Here is an 18159-nt window from a genome sequence, read left to right as displayed (position 1 = left end):
GATCTTGCCAAGTGAAATGGAGTCAGTTTATTTGGGTATGTACTGGTGATAAAGTATTCACAAGGATTTACTTCAATCTTCAAGGCTGCACTCCTTGAGGTCCCCATATAGTCATCAGAGAAAGTAATTACTTTTTCATCAGCTCTGAAGGTCCTGAGCCTCTACTCACTATAGAGGGTGGTGAGAGACACCTAGTTTGGTAAGTTGAAGTTTTGTCTTGTGAACAGTCCCCTAAAATACATTTAAAAACCCACAAATTTTAAATGTAAATTGTAACAGGCCTTCAAGAAGCATCCTGAATATTTTGGACATATCCACCTGAAGCCAGTGTCAAGATTTCAAATATAAAGTCATTGTTTTTCAAAAGTAGCCCTACATGTTCAAGAACACCTCTGTAGACTCTAGCTTTTCAACACTGTGGAGTAAAAGGGAGCAATATTAATTTATTACGTCCATGGTGAGATCAGATGCCTTTTGAATTCCATAATACATAACATCTAGAGTCTTAGCTATAAACTTAAAAACTATTTTACTTTAGTCCTAAAGGATTCCTTCAAATATTTTTATGGCAACAAAACAGTCAGGAGATTAGTCAGGCGATTCTATCCGTGCCAGTATTGCAGGGCCCCCAGATACAACAGCTGAATTAGAGTCTGGACTGCAAAGAGCAGAAGCGGTCAGGATCTATCTGCCTTCCCTGTGCAGGAAAAGTGATGTTGGAGTAGTGAATACAAAATGCAGAGCTTGAGCCTCACTGAATTTTTAAGAACTGTCCTCCTCAGCCAAATTGTCTGTAAAGGAATAAATATATGCAGGTACTGGGCAGTATAAGGTTGTAAACAGACTACATCAGTATAAGCCTTGTTATATCACACACGTCTGTGTGTGCCATTGACTGCAGAAACTACAAAGCAGCAAGTAATTTATTTTGATAGGCATCCTGGCTTTTTTTCCTTAAACACCACTATAAATAGTTATTTGTAAACACACAAAACAGGCTTAAGATTCAGGGCATTCCTGATATTTCAGGGTATTCACATATAAGTTCATGTTGCATTCCTGGGCTTACATATTGGTTTAAAATAACAGAAGTTAAAACAAAGCAATAATACTTCACTGGAATGCTTAAAACTACATATATGATTAAAAAAACACACCTTTATAATCTTAATCCATATTGTACTCAAAGGGTCCCCTGAAAATAGATTTCCATATTTAAAGGCCTATAGCAGCTGTACCATGACTCTGTGATAAACATCTTTTGATTTAGTTCAATGTATCCAAGGACAATTTTATTTTTAAAAAGACTAGCACATTCATTGAAATCCGTTCTCTATGGAAATATTCAAAAAAATGTCAAGCTAAAAGGTAAACACCAATCAATACTATGATTAGTTAATAAATGTCAGAGCTCTAATTAAATAACTGATCATTTCAGGCTATGTGTTGACTGACAGTAATCCTATATTCAATAATTATAGGGCAGTGTATATTCTACCTTAATAAAAATAACAAAACCTCACCCAACCTAAATAAGATACACAAGGTTACAGTCCCTATAGAGTCTGTTGTTATAATTTAGTATTAAACATTCACCATTTAACAGTTTTCAGTATATGGTGCTTATAAATGTTTTCTCTTTTGAATTATAAAGGCGTTTTGAATTCTAGGCAAAATCCTGAGAGCGATGAAAAAAAAATTTGTATAAAAAGCAATTTCATGATTTTTTGTGTGTGTTGAAACAATGTTGCTATTGCTTGGGAAAATTCCAGGCATGGATTTGTTGTACAGAGACAAAAATAAGAAATTTTTTTTTTTTTTTTTACATATTCAGCTCATAGAAATCCTGCTCTTTCAAATCCTGTCATGTAATTTAACAAAGTAAAAACAACAGCAATCATCTGTCTCAAAACAAACCCCAAACCATAAGTCTTTATGAGGGAAGCTCCAGTGCAATCCTGTTGCAGTCTTTATTTATATTAAAATATATCAACTAAAAGAGAAGGGCCAAGAGGTTTGTCAACTTGATTACAGTCGTTTGCTTCTGCCAAAATTAGTTAACATAGTGCTTCAGCCATCAATAAGTAAATAAAACTAATTTCACTGCTTAGGTTCTTTGCTGGGAGAAGGCAAGCGACTTGTCACCTTGTAGGTCACACAAAGAGTGAAGAAAGCCAAGAGTGCTTGGCTATGAAACACCTGGGGGAAGTGCCAAGTCTGGAGCAGCCACACCACAGGAATGATAACAGGGCCCAGAAACATCCTGATGATAGGAACAGCGTAACACAGCACGGAAGGCCCAGAACAACGGTGTTTCAATAAACTCTGTCTTTTCGACAGTTCTTGCCAAAGCGAGGCCTCGAGACAGCCATTTCCATACGGATAACCTGCCTCTCTGACGTCTCATGAGGAACAAGTAACTAGAACCACATCATCTAAACCTTTCTCCAGCCAGTGGCTCTTACTCTAGTCAATCTGCTTGCCACCAGGCTCCCGGCGGGAATCTCCTCCCTGACCCTTCTCCCTGCACGGCCCCTGGTAGCTGCAGAACCTGCCCTGCACTGCAACAGAAACTTCTCTGGGTTTAGGTCCCCCAGAGACCCTTTTTCTTGGGGCAACATAGGCATACGATTACCAGAACGTGAAAATCAAGCCTCAAGTGTCTGGTTATCAACCCAAGATTTGGGGTTTGTACCCAAATGTATCTGGCTTCCTTGTTCAATATAAAGAAAAGATCTCTCAAGCTTGCTTTCTTACTGCCTTCTTGTCCCAGTCCTACACTTCCCAGCACAGCAGGAGCAAAACCTGTTGCAACCAAAAGGCGAAATCAAAGAAATCTAAATGCTCTTAAGAATCTCTTCGTACTTGTACCAACTTGTATATCACTAGGCCTTAGGAATATTTGACCCTTACATGCAGAATTAATGGAAACAATATTTTGGGCTCCAAATTTTTAACTTGCTCCTCAAAGTACAACTTCCAAGTAACAAAACAAGATCTCTTGTTGAGGTCATATGCCTAGTTAAAGAAACCAAAACTATGGTCTTATCCAAAGCTATAGATGTCAGTGGACAAGTTTGTGTCAGAATTGAACACAAAAGGAAGCCAACTATTTACAATTCTAGTTTTCAAGTATGTCTCATTCTTTTAAACAAACTTTTTAAAAGACCTCTTGTTCTCCATCCTGGAAATGGACAGGAATAGCTTTTTTACTGTGCAAATAACCTCATTGAAACGATCAGACTATTTAGGTGTATGAACAATTATGTGCACATTTCCTTTTTATTTTTTTTCCCCCAAAATCTTTAAGCATTCACAGCAGTGCCACCTTGTTAACTACTGCCTGAGAAATCTCTTAAATTAACATTTTATAAGTTATTCAAGGAATCCTCTGACAAGACAGTAAAGGCAGAACTTGACATTTCTGACATTTAAAATAAAAAAAATTCCTTTGAAAAGGCAAAAGCTCCCAACCCTTTTCATACAGCATTTCAAAGCATATTTTTACTGTATATCAAAATCCTACAAAAGAAAATTAAATTACAAGTATATTTATTACTTTTCTTTGTTAATATAGGAAGCACAAAGAATGTTTAACTCATGAGTATTTTAAGGAAAAAAATCACTATTTTTACACAGTAACACAGATTCCCTACTCTAATAATCCAAGCCTAGTGCACTTTTTTTAAAGGCACCTGACTCAAGAAAACCTATTTCTGAGAAAAAATAGTAAGTATTTTTAAAATGAGGGTGGGGGAGGAAAAAGCCAAGGAAAAAGAAAAACAAAACCAACAAACAAGCAAAAAAACCCCAACCCAACAAGAGGGGCATGGAAAATCATATGCAACTGAGCAAATAAGGAATCTTTCATGTGGAACTGTTTCTCATTATAGATTTTTTTTCCTCAACAGCTTCAATATGAGATTGTCACTTTTTTTCCTCTTCAAGCCATCCCAGACAGTTCCCTGTGGATCTAATGCTGTGAGATGTGAAGTACCTCATAAGAAATGAATTACCTCAACATCTATCGATATCAATTGGAGTACCGAAGGCTCTCCTCACTGTGTGAATTACCCTTTCTCAATCAATATGCAGGAAAAGTCTTGAATTTAAAGCCTCTCAGTATAACTCTCTTTTAGCATTCAATTACATCTAGTTCATAATACTGCAAAACAAATTTAACTCTAAATAAGCATGCATAAAACAGCCTTAAAAAAAAAAAAAAACAAAAAAAAAACACAAAAATTTTTAGAATGAATAATCCTTTAATTTAAAAAAAAAAAAAAAACGGAAATTTTCAGATCCTAAGTAATCCTGAACTGTCAGAAAGAATTATGTTGCTGGAATATGCATAATATTGCATGTTCTAATCTACTCTCTGAAATATTAATTTCAAGCAACTGAAATTGGGGTGGATAGCCAGGGTATCTCAAAGGAGAGAGCAGCACCCGTGGTTTCTGGGAAGAGAATAACAATCTTAAATTCTCTTGAAATCAGCTATGAGCAAGCCAAAGAAGGGAAGGAGGAATCTATGCTGTTTTCTATTTTGACTGTTTCTTTCTGATATATACAGCAAATATATCAGTTTTTCTCTTACTTTTTCACACTGGCAATATTAGAAAAATTCAGCATGATTCCAAGCTGATCCTAAAAAAAAAAAAAAATGCCATGTTTTTCTACCACTTATTTGGGGAAAAGAGTCACAGGAAGTGAATGTGTCATAACTGGTCTGTTGCAAAGCAAATTTGATGATCACTTCTAATGTAAAATCAGAAGCCATGGGTATTTCATATTTGAAAAATGACAGTCTTTACATTTGATAGAGAAATCATAAAGGCCAGTGGTACTTTATTTTGGTTTGTATTTCAAATTCAAAAGTACTGGAAAATCACAGGGATTAAAAATAGTTAAATTTCTTTTAATCAGATGTTACTGTCATTCAGTGATGATGCAGGAAGGGAAGCAAACATAACTAGAAATAGAGCAATATCCATACTATCAAACTGACAACAAGAACCACACTTAAGGTTAATCTGCTTTTTACCAAGAAGCAATTTTCTAAATTCCTAGTAGACAAGATTTTAATTGAATATCCATCTACCATTCACCAAAGTGTTCCGGCAGTTTTACAGAAGGAATATAGGAAATTAGTTGGAGAAAAACTCATCTGACAGCAGCAGCATAAACTTTGCTATGATGAACTATCATATAAATTGCTGGGAGATTATATGCTGTTATGAGAAGGAGGAAGGGGATAGAGGGTGAAGAAAATTCAAAATAAAATATAGTAGAGTTTCTGAGACAGTCCTTCTCATCCAGATTGTTTAAAGGTTTTAGCTGTACTCTAAATCAAAAAGTTATGGTCTTAAACAGAAATCATAAACAGGGAAAAATGTCCAGCACTAAGCTACTTGAATTCTTCCATACCTAGGGACAGACTGAGTTAATACAAGTTCTAAAGTGGTATTTCTGCAGCAAAGCACACCCTGCATTTTTCCAGACAACAAATACAATCTTACTGTGGTTTTAGATGGAGTATTTTAATGCACCATGTACTACATAAATAGATTCCAATAAACTTGAGTAGTGTAACAGCATTCAAATCAGTCAGTATTTTATATATATATAATATATACACACAAACTTTTTAAAAAATATATGTAGTGATTACAGATATATTTCCGAAAAAAACCTCCAACTTTTTCAGGTTCTCAGAGCCACTCCATACCATCCAATAACATCACACTTTCTCCTTATACTCCCATTATATCAAAGAGTAACATGAAGAAATAAGGAAGGTAGAACAGTAGAACTAAGAAGGTAATTTCTTTTTTTCCTTTATGAAGTTTTCTGTGTTGACATATTTATTCTTCTGAGATAACCCCTATGATCCTATTCATGATCGGTTGTGGAACAGACATGCCGTGATATTTCTTTTAATGGAAAACCAGCACACTCTTGTATCGCCATGGATGGGTAATGAAGATTGATTTCCCTGATTCTATTGATCTGAGATTTCAGCTATGCACATGTCCATAAACAAAGGAAATTCCACTTGTAATTATTGTTAAAAAGCATTTAGTTTCACTTACACACAACTCATACTGTATAACATTTGTGGGGAATAAAGGAAGCTGAGACAAACATGGGTGGAACCATGACAGAACTTGATGTACAGACAGAAACCTTATGAAAATAGCAACTTGTCAAAGACTTCAGCCCTAAACCAGGCAAAGTTTGGTCATTTAAGCTAACATGCATATTATGGATTTGGGTTTGATCGTAGCCATACTTTTAAATAAAAGTTAAAGGCTGAAACCCCAAACAGACAAAAACTGTTAATTGCATGTAATTATATTTTGCATGTATTAGTTAATTCCCTTCTAATCCAGAGCAATTCATTTAACACCATACTGTGATGCAATATGTGAATCTAGGAGACTAGAAGTCACTTAATGTGCAATGAATGAAAATCCAGCTTTTAGGGAGAATAAGGCAAGTGGTTTAAAAAATTAGCTCTCAAATTTACAAATACTTCAGCTAAATACTCATCAGCATCCTGGACATATGAGATTGTATGAAATCTTTTATACATGTCTTGTCTATACAGAGGACTACAAGATAAGAGGTAGCAACCTAAGAAGTTTTGGAGATTGTCAGAGCAAATAATAGCTGATGCAATCAGTTCACCAGGTGAATTTCGTACTATCAGTCACTCCCAAATAAAACATACCATTATTTATAGCAACATAATGAAACTACTCAAAGATGTTATTCTCCGAAGCTCATGACTAAATGTTTTTTATACTCAAATGTTATTTAAAAAAAAAAAAAATCACTATTGTTAACTAGAGAAAATCTATTCTACTTCAGATAGTTTCTGCTGTTAGCACTTAGGGGGGAAAGAACTTGAAAGAGATTGATAAAAGAGCACCTGAATGATCCTTTTACAGTGACGACTGCCAAGAAAGAGGACATTGCATAGCCATTTATTTAGCAGATTGATCTGGACAGTGAGAAACTGGAGCATTACTGTGGCTGTTGGATTAAACTCTCAGTACAGGTTTAAAGATCCTGTGTTTCTATGCTACATGAGAGAAAAAAAAAAAGCAATTTGTTAAATGTAGCAGCTAACAAACAGAGCAAGTGAGGCTGTATGTGATGGCATGCAGGGAAGACAACTGAAAATTACAGTCTCCTACAGGGCAGAGATCTGCAGAATCCTGCTTAAGATCAAGAAAGTCAGCTATTCAGGGCATATTCCTCTGCAGTTCTATGCAGAAATTCTCTATGTTTTTCCCCTATTTATTTTTACACAGAAAAAAAAAATATATATATATACCTCTGGAAATATTCAAACTCAGCATGCAACATTTTTAACATTCTAATGAAGTGATCATACTTTATGTTGAAAGTTCTTTTTCTTCAGGACTTTTAGTTTAAACTTTGTAGAGCATTTCTGTCTAAATTAAGATTTCCAATTTTCATACTCCATTTTTTAACCGTTTACATTCCTAATTAGACAAAGAATTAGTGTAGTATAAATTAACCTACATTCGCATACAATTGTCATCAGCTCTATGAAAGATTATAGTGAAAAAGGAAAGGAAATTAAAGTATCTAATTAGAACAGAATCAGTAGAAAAGTAACCGGGAATTATGTTGGGTAAAGCTAGGAGAAGAAAAAAGATTCATTAAAGGTTTGAGAGAGATGTGTGTAAGTTAAAATCCTGTGCTGATGCATTACTAATTGTACAGAGTAAGCTTTTAACTGACAGGCAGCAGTGAAGATCAAGTAAAAGGTAATGAAAAGTCCTTGATATTAGCAGAAAGCTCAAGGACTACTAATACACAGAAGAAAAGATACAGGAAGCATTGTGAAATGGCTAGAGAAGGTAAGAGTCACGCAGACTGATGAAGTTCAAAGGTCAAGAGGAATATACCCTGTGGAGGTATAGACTATTGATTTTAAGAGTAGTCTTCATGCTTTTAGAGAGCCACACATAATGAAGCAATGGGTAACATAAATGCTCTGTAAAAGAGAAATCAATGGTTGCAATCTGGTGACAGCATTTTGTAATGACACCGGTTATCTCAGTTGAAGTAGAACCAGGCAAGCTGTCTGAATACCCAGCTAGTTTCATGGACTATCTCTGCTGACTGTACATATCGTATCAGAAGCAAAAAAACCCTAACAGATTCAAATGAGGGTCTTAGTGGAGGATAACATATTTTAAAAGTATGCTACTTCTGTCTTATCAAGAGACCAGTAAAAATTACAAACCCAGGGTCTAGCAAAGGCTGTGTTGAAAGTGGGCAAGCATTCAGTTGAAGACACTGGACCCACTTGGCATGCCTCTACTGGCACAATATCAGAGATATGGTGGTAAACTGCCACCATGCAGTAGGAAAAAAGCTGAGAAAAGGAGCTTATAAAATAAAATTTTAAAATCAGAGAAATAGAATAAAGTGAGTTTTTTCATAAATGCAACAATATCACAGAGCTCAAAGAACATTTATTCCTCTAAGATTTATGTTCATTCCTTCACTTTCAATTAATTAAATGAAATAACATGGATGAAATCTAATGAGTAACCTCCTCTTTCTATAAATGTGTGTTACTGAATTATACATGAAGTTTAAAGAATGTTAAAAATACACAAAGTCAGGTTAAGTAGGATAAATGTAAATATTGTTCACTATTTGCAATGTACATGTAAATTCAGACAGATGCATTTATATTAAAGAAATATTCAGGTTGTTTTATAATGACCTGTTACCAGGGTCTTAAAAGATACGCTGTCTGCTCGTGTAGTCTAAAAGTACACCACTACATAAGATTTGAAACTTTTCTTCATAATATCTACAGAGCATTTTCTCTCGGACCCCCCTTACTGCTCCTCAAGATAGTGTACATAGGTCTGAGTAACTGCCACTCATTCAGTTAACTCTCAACCGTGTGACTGGCATGTAAAGGAGAATAAGAAAAGACAGGTGGAAGTCAAGCGTCCGCACAGATTGCAAACTTCAAGGAACCGCTTATTGGCAAGGAAGTCGTCTTAATTTTTTGCAGTCCTTGTATATATTCTAACAGGTGCAGTCAGGTACCACTTTCATTTATTAGCTGGCAGATAGTTTTGATGTTTCTCATGCAATTCCTCCTGGTAGCACCACCATGCCAAAAGCCACATCATTTCCCGATTCTACAAAGATGCTGCAGCATTTAATAACAGTGATGATGGGGCTCCAGGTGGCAACACAGCAGCCATCTAGAGTTGCAATCTCAGCCCAGCCACAGAAGTTTTTGAGGACTCTTACAATGTGCTCTGATGATTGTAGGATGGCACCTTTCAGCAGTTTACGAGCAGGCGCAGATACAGCTTGCTATCCACTTAGTCCTCTTGAAAACAGCTGGACACAAAGATCTCCCAATAGTAAGCATCAGTAACTTGAAAAACTTCAGAAAGGGACTGTTCATTGACTCTGTGTGGTGTATGAAACATCATTCATGTGGAGAAAACATTCAAGCATGCATTTAAAGATGGTGCCAATATGCATTCTGCTGATAGGACCTGATAGGTGTGAAGAAGAATCTTAATTCCACCATCTCCCTGTTGCTTCGAGTTTTGTTGCTATTAACTATAGATCTATGCATTTGATGATACACAGATATATTATTCAAACACACAGAGTACTCACACATACATATACAAATATAAATTCAGATAGCAATAAGTCAGACTGTACCTGGTTTACTTTAGAAACACTCTTTGGACTGAAAAAACTCACAATACTGCATGCTGATCTGATAGAAATCCAAACACAGCAAGTGCACAAAACTGAGTGACTAACCTGACAACTTACCATATTTGAGAGCCACCTGTTCAAGCATTGCAAACCAAAGAAAACCAAATTTTCTATTAATTTGAAACATAAATACAGTTATATGTTAATAAATGCCATGGAAATAGAGTTTATCATACAGTAAAATTGTGAATGAGATTCTGAGAATGAAGACAATGTTGATATTTATTAGATATATGTATCTTACTTTATTATTTTCGTAATAAAATACTTGCTATTGTACTACAAAACAGTATGGCAGAAAGTAAGCTTTCTTCTGTAATCCCTCCCACTCCACTCTTGTTGCACCAAAAAATTATCCCTACCTCCCTGTTCTAAAATCAGTTTGAAGAGTATATCCCTATCTGTTGGGGAGAAAAAAGTGAGATCACTTCAAATATCAGCTGTTTATGGAAGTATAAAACACATTGGAAAACTCAGTGCTGAAAGTATAACTTCATTTTGGCATCATCTTTGGTATGAAAAGAAATATATTTTAAAATACACTTGTTATATCAAATACACTTCAGTGTGCTACACTTCCAAACTGCCACAAGAACTGCCTAAAAACAAATGTTTGTGGATATCTCCCTTACCAAACTACTGAAATTTAGCACACTGAAAGTACACTTTTAAATGTCTTTCAGTGATATTAAAGGGTGCATATGTTCGTTTTTAACTAAGTATGTGTTCCAATGTAGACAAAATACCTCTACAATCACATGACAGTATTATATATTAAAAACAACTAAAATAATAATTGAACAAAACACATTAATGGGATCATGGATCCAAGAGAATATAAGAGCAATTGTACATGAAAATGCTTTATGTCAGATTGTGCTGACAGCATAAGAGAAAATGGATGCTGTAGTAAACCATATTACATAAAGAGCAAATCTGATGTGACAGTGTATCTGCAAAGAATGTTAATAAGAACAAAACCAAAACCATAAAAGAAGAGAATGGGAAAGCTAAGCAGAAAAAGCAAAGCAAATATTCCAGGCAAGGTTTGTTCTGTAATTAGGAAAGAGAAATTAAATTATAAACCATGGAAGAGCTGCTGTTTCCTACTCACAAGGCATGAGCAAGAAGGGTACTTGGAACTGAAATGAGTTTGCAGAGCCAGGGCTTGGTTTTGGTTGTTTAGGACTATCACGCTCGTCTTTTTTTTTTTTTTTTTTTTAAGATGACTGATACACTTCTTTTATGCTCAACCATACAACAGCAAATTAAATATACGGGACGTTTTTGCTACACTCAGAAAACCTCAACTAACACAAAACTGCTACTGCAGACATACGCTGACATAATTTAAACTCAAGGGTACTGAAATTAAAACAAAAAAACAAAAAAACAAAAAAACAAAAACAAAGCAAAAATGAAAAGTACAAAGTTGAGGGCTCTTCTTATGAAAGACTTGAGGCTTGGTGCTTCATTAAGCTATGCTGAGTGCAGGAACTTGGGTAAGATGAGCCGAAGTCCTTCCAGATTATCTTGCTGCTAAATCCAGGTTCGGAAAGACCTGGATCCTCACGCACCACCTAATGAAACTACGGCACTTAAAGAAAGCCACGGAGAACCATGCCAGTGTCTGAAGTCAGAAGATGGCAATAAATGACGTGCCATGATCCCTGCACACTACTTCTCCTGGCCTACAGAGACATTAAACCCATGTTAGCAGAGCAGGTGCCAATTAAAAGATTCTCCTGCTTTGGGGGAATCCCATCTCAGGGCAACGGCTTGTGTTCTCTAAGTGAGCAAGAGAGGAGGATGGAAGGCAGAGGTCCAGGGCACAGAGCTATGTCTGATTTACACTGACCTGAAGAGACAATCCAAACTTGTTCTAAGAAAAAAGGAAAAAGTAACTTTGTGCTGTAAATTACATAGTCAAACAAGATCATTCCACATATTCCATACCGACCAAGGCCAAACCCAAAAGCTGAGATGTCCAACAAAACAGTGATTTCATTGAATCATCATTATTTATCAGTGGTAATCTCACAGTACTTTCAAGCGTCTAAAACCCAGCATTCTTCTTCTTAAATTAGTGACATTTTTAAAAAAAAAATGAGGTAGATGGAAGCTATAGAGACGGGAACAAAACAGAGTTTTTAAAACATGTCGGCTAAATCCACTATAAGCTGCACAACAGCAGTGTGCTCTGAAAAGTCCCTAACAATATATGGACAATATAGGAGGTTGCAATACTTGCAGAAATATTAAGTGCAGGTTTTGTTTAGAATACATAACTATATACATACTCTACAAAAGCTTAAAAAAAAAATGATGCTTATAGAATGCCAGCTTTGTTAGTGTTTTTGCAGTAAGCAGTCATCACTACCCAAGTGACAGCAGAAATTATGAGCATAGGGTAGATCAAACAGGCCAAATGAAATACACTGAAAAATATCCACTTATTTCTCATACAATAAAGAGACAAAGATCCCATGATATGCAAAACATCTTTAAACACTTATAACTCTCTATATTAATTATGACATTTACTAAAAATGTTGCACTTTAAAATTAACATTATTAACTGTTTCAACATTAGTTTGTTAGCAATCACAATGTTGTGAAATGTGCAACATACAAAGAAGTGCTATGCTTTTAACAAATTCCATCCACTAAAAAATGATCCCCTAATGGCATCTAATATAATTTTGAAAGATAAATGCTCTTAAATTTTACCTGTAACCTGAGCCTAAATAAAAACAAGACAACACAACAGAAAGGCTCAATGCATAAGTTGAAAGAGCTGGTAAACCTAAATACACCGTAAGCAACTGTTGTTAAAACTAAAAAAGATAATAAAAACAAGTTGCTAAGAAGCACAAAAAACACTTTGCTCTCATATTCATTTATAATTGAAATACCAAAGAGTAGTATACTCAGAGGCTCTAAATGATATATGACAGAAATCAGTGAAGAAACAAAAATCAAGCGAGGGGTATCTAGCATCAATCGAACAGAACATTCAACATAGGGCAGAGAATGACAGGAATTGCCAGTTCTTGCTAATTTCAAATTTCTGAGGTTGTTCCATGCAACACTGCCGTCCCTGAATTTATAAAGTACTGATTAGAATTTAAAAACACATCATCACTTAGAAGCTAGTTCTTCATCCACTTCAAGCGTGATATGAAGAGACATTGCTATAAAATGAAGGCATCGACCGACTCTGGAGACTGAGGCAGAAAATGAGCAGCTTCCCACTTAGGGAATACATTTAGTAATGGAAAATGGAAAGTTGAGCATGAACAAGCCAGATCACAGAATGGCATCTTGGGAAGCCTAACACAAGGAGGTCTGAAAACAATACCTGTAATTTTCAATAAGTTTACTGTTGGCTTATTAAGCAGCAATGTGCAATGGAGAGTAGGGCTTCATCAAGCAGTTTTTTCCAATTTTTTTAAAGAGAAACTGACATTCAAGAAACAAAATCTTTTGTTCAAATATGTGTCTGCTGTTACAGAAGCGGTTCAAGTAGCGTCTTCTGACTCTCACAGACTACATCACACCTTTCACAAAATATGGGTCACACTCCTTGCTGCATAACGATATGCACTCCTAATGCAGTTGAACTGTTACAAGAGAAGACTGATCTAATTTTTAATCCATATTCAAATGAGACAAAAGTCTGATTCAACACACTGATTAAGAAGACAGCAAATGCCATAAATTGTATGTGTGCACCACATGCACTTATTTAGAGCAGAGACAACATTGGTACCACTCTTGGAATTTATATTTCAATGAATATAAATGTTGCTAAACTGAAAAATGCTTTTAAATTAATTCCCTTCATTATCACACGTACTGCAAAGTGACAGAAACCAGCACTGATACTCTAAAAGCTGGTGGTTCATACAAAGGATGCTAGGTACCATCTGTGACCTCATGAAGAATTTAACCTCCACAAGTTTCTTGGACCGTTTGCCATGGGTCTAACAACACACTCTAAAAATCGCTTCAGCCTTTGGACATGCACCAGAACAAAATTAAAGCCCTTCATACTCAGTTTTGCTAACTGCAGAAACTCATTCACCTGAGGCTCAATGATGACAACTTGATTCAATTGCAAATCAATATTGGTAAATTTTGTAAAATACATTTCCTGTCTGCAAACCACAAAACACTATGCTACAAAAAAAAAAAAAAAAAAAAAAAGTTCTCTATTTTAGCTTTTCAAGTATCTAAGCATCACTTGTAGTTTAACAATATAAAAGCTGTAAACATTTTCAGATTCTGCTACAATAGCCCGTTTAGATTCTGTCTCTCTTATTCTTTATACCTTAGCTAAAACTTGGGTAGGTCAAAAGCTTTTGAAAACTACACCTTGTCATGAGGTAGTTACTCAGACTCCAATAGACACCGCATATGGCATGGCCTAGAAGTACAGCAGTGCTTGTTATCTGTGTCATATTAGCTAATAATTTCTTGCCAGATCCACATAGAGATGAAGGTACCTTTCTCAATAAAGAGAATGCCGAAGAACAGCTACCCCTAGTGATCAGAGAAATGGGAAATGAAGTTCAAAGTCTATCTCTGTTTGCAGTCTTTTCTCATTTTTTCCAACAAGCATGTAGCCAGACACAGAGTAAACACTGAACGAAGACAGTACCTCAATGTGTATATACATATTTGGCAAAATCAGTACAAATAATTATACTAGAAACAGCTTTCTGGATAGGTTTTTATCACATTCTTACATCCATGGCAGAACTCCAGCTTCAAATACAGATATACCTCTAGCTAAAGAGTTAAAGCCCGATTTAAATTTCTCTGGTCTGACCCCCTCAAACAGAACCCTCTCTGGGTCTCTATGCAACATGAATGCCCTTGAATGGGCTAACTTAGGGTCAGTCTTTTTTAAGTGCCCTGATCACTTAGCAAAAATCCCTTATGTGGAGAGTTACACATCGGAGTGGTACCAATGGCAGACGGAGAGCAAAAGGTGAGAATGTAGACTGGGCACCTGGGGGCAGAAGCCTTCTGTCCAGTAACAGGAACACCCCAAGCCAGACAGTGTAAGGGAGAGAACATCAATGTGTTTATACTGTGCCTAGCAGAGCTCCACAACATGAAAATCCAGATGCTACCACAGGAGAAATATATAATCATAGAATCATTTATGTCAGAAAAAACCTTTAAGATCATCAAGTCTGACTGTTAACCTAACACTGTCAAGTCTACCACTAAACCATGTCCCTAAGCACCATATTTATGTATCTTAAATACCTCCAGGGGTGGTGACTGCACTGCTTCCCTGGACAGCCTGTCCCAGTGCTTGACAACATTTTCACTGAAGAAATTTTTCCTAATATCTTATCTAAACCTCCCCTGCTGCAACTTGAGGCCATTTCTTCTCGTACTATCACTTGCTGCTTGGGAGAAGAGACTAACACTCACCTTCCAGGTAGTTGCAGAGAATGATAAGGTGTCCCTTCAGCCTCCTTTTCTCCGGGATAAACAACCCCAGTTCCCTCAGCTGCTCCTCATAAGACTTGTGTTCCAGACCCTTCACCAGCTTTGTTGCCCGTCTTTGGACTCACTCCAGCACCTCAGTGTCTGTCCTGTAGTGAGGGCCCCAAAACTGAACCCAGTATTCGAGGTGTGGCCTCACCAGTGCTGAGTACAAGGGGACAATCACTTTGCTGGTCCTGCTGGCCACACTGTTTCTGATATAAGCCAGGATGCTCTTGGCCTTCTTGGCCACCTGGGCACACTGCTGGCTCATATTCAGGCGGCTGTCGACCAACACCCCCAGGTCCTTTCCTGCTGGGCAGCTCTCCAGCCACTCCTGCCCAAGCCCGGAGCGTTGCACGGGGTTGTTGTGACCCAAGTGCAGGACCCGGTACTGAGCCTTGTTGAATCTCATTCAATTGGCCTCGGCCCATTGCTCCAGCCTGTCCAGGTCTCTCTGCAGAGCCTCCCTACCCTCGAGCAGATCAACACTCCCGCCCAGTTTGGTGTCATCTGCAAACTTGATCCCCTCATCCAGATCATTGATAAAGATATTAAATAGAATTGGGCCCAGTACTGAGCCATGGGGAACACTTGTGACCAGCGGCCAACTGGATTAAAGTCCATTCGCCACCACTCTTTGAGTGAGGCCATCCAGCCAGGTTTTTTACCCAGTGAAGAGTACACATGCCCAAGCCATGAGCAGCCAGTTTCTCCAGGAGAATGCTGTGGTAAACAGTGACAAAGCCTTTACTAAGTCTAGGTAGGCAACACCCACAGCCTTTCCATCATCCACTAAGAGGGTCAACTTGTCATAGAAGGAGTTTAAGTTAGTCAAGCAGGACCTGCCTTTCATAAACCCGTACTGACTGAGCCTGATCCCCTGGTTGTTCTGTTTCCATATAAATGGAAAAAATATTTTTTAGTACAAGAATGTTATTCATCAGAAACTTAGGAGACTCCACAGCAAGTACCAATCTTCCTGATTTTTCTTCTGTGAGTGAATACACAGTGTGCAATCAACTGGCTAAACATTGTCCATGAGAACACATTTCTGATGGATAAATTAGTACAAGCAACACAAACTATTTAGAGATGTTATTACCTGGAGCTTTCTGAGCACTGTATGGGCTCTTTACTTTACTCTTAATTGTATTATACAACTGGGAACTCTGACTGTCTTGATAAATATGATAGTTACTTATCGTATGCATAATACACTCTTTATAGACTCAGAAGATGGATACAGGACAGGAAAACGATTTTTACAAAGAAGCAAAGAAAAAAATTAGCATAAAGAATATTCATGTGGCAGGAAATTTAAAGCACACCAGCTGCAAGAGCAAGAAAAGATAAGAGTGAGGAAGAAATCAAAATCTCCGTGAAGGAAAACAAAACGGAGACAAATTAGAAACACCATTATTTACCATAAAGCAGAAGGTAAAATCACCACAGTCCTTGCTTGTAATAGTGCAACTTGCTATAGGCTTCACTCGTCTTCTATACACACATCAAATCCTTTTCTGGATTGTATTTGCTTCAGGACAATTCTGCTTGAGAATCTTCCTTACATCTTCTTTCCATATACACATCAACTTCAGGCCTCCTTTTTCTCATAATAACCAAAGATATTATCTGAACCTCCTCCATAGCCAGATTTTCTCAGACTAATAGTCTCTGGTTATTGCTACTTGTCTACCTTTGCGTTCATCATTCACGGATTTACAGAACTTTCATGGGGTAGATTCTGTGCAGGATCTTTGGAGACATCATTTAAATCACGTTCTCTCCAGCACATAACTTGCAGCATTAGCTTTCTCTGTAACCAAGATAGAAGCTGAATAAAAGGAGGAGAGAGAGAATATGTATGTGTGCAAGCATTTTGATCTACATAACTCTCACTTTTTTTAAAAAATTATTTTTCACTTTATATGCTTTCTCTATGCCCCACAGTGAAATAAGCCAAGACAAAAAGAGCAGGTTAGGCTACAGATCCATGCTTTACCACAGGCATTCATTTCAGAATGAAAACACTCCTTTGAAAATAGCAGAAATTTATAACATAGCATAATGCCTTTAAAGTAAACAGTCCAATCCAGAATTAGCAAAAAGTACTTATTAACATTTCTGTTATATGACACCACCAACTCTCAGTTTATCTGGAATAAGGGGGAAAGAAGTTTGAAAGCCCAAGTAGAGAAAGAAAAGTGAATTATACAGAATATATATCAATTATAAGAGAACTCAAAAATAAGGGGGGAGAGGGGGGCATGCAAAGGTCATTATGTAACTTGAAAACATGTGTCTGACACTGACCTGAGTGTTACATCCGGATGACCACAACAATTCTCCATTTAGATCTCCACAGAGGAAAGCCAGAAGGCAGAAAACGACTCCCAGAGTTGCAGAAGCATCATGGCTCCAGCTCCAGTGGGGCCGTGGTATTTCTGACAGTGCACAGCTTGGTGCATGAAAACCGTCAGAGGCCTCCACACTTGACACACAGTTAATCTCAGCCTGGACAACCTGCCTGTGAGTGACAGGGATCTTACAGTGTTAAGCATGTACTCTGATACTGTGATTTTCTGACTAAACTGAGAAATCACCGACAATTTATGAAACACCTATCCCTTTAAAAATAACTATTTATGCAGGTATTTTCTATTAGATTAAAATACTATTTTCATTCTGAAAGGGAAAAAGGGAGAAATAAAGCGTGTTGGCCTGTTACAAACACGGAGGCATATTTTCATCTTCATCACTCAACAGAAAATAAGAAATAAATTTCAAGCATGGTCTGTGATAGCTGTTCACCAGCAAGTATTAACTGGACATATTTCAACATGA

The 18159-nt window shown here is 36.9% G+C and overlaps 1 protein-coding gene across 3 annotated transcripts in view; it reads right to left on the bottom strand.

Annotated features, from left to right (window-relative positions):
• The window catches only part of CTNNA3 (catenin alpha 3), a 480821-nt gene that overhangs the window by 200319 nt on the left and 262343 nt on the right, over window positions 1–18159 (bottom strand). The window lies entirely within an intron of this gene.

This window comes from Athene noctua, chromosome 21, assembly GCF_965140245.1.
Source record: "Athene noctua chromosome 21, bAthNoc1.hap1.1, whole genome shotgun sequence".
Taxonomy (NCBI): Eukaryota; Metazoa; Chordata; class Aves; order Strigiformes; family Strigidae; genus Athene; species Athene noctua.
The sequence above is the reverse complement of the archived record's forward strand: the minus strand, read 5'-3'. Positions and strand labels throughout refer to the sequence as shown.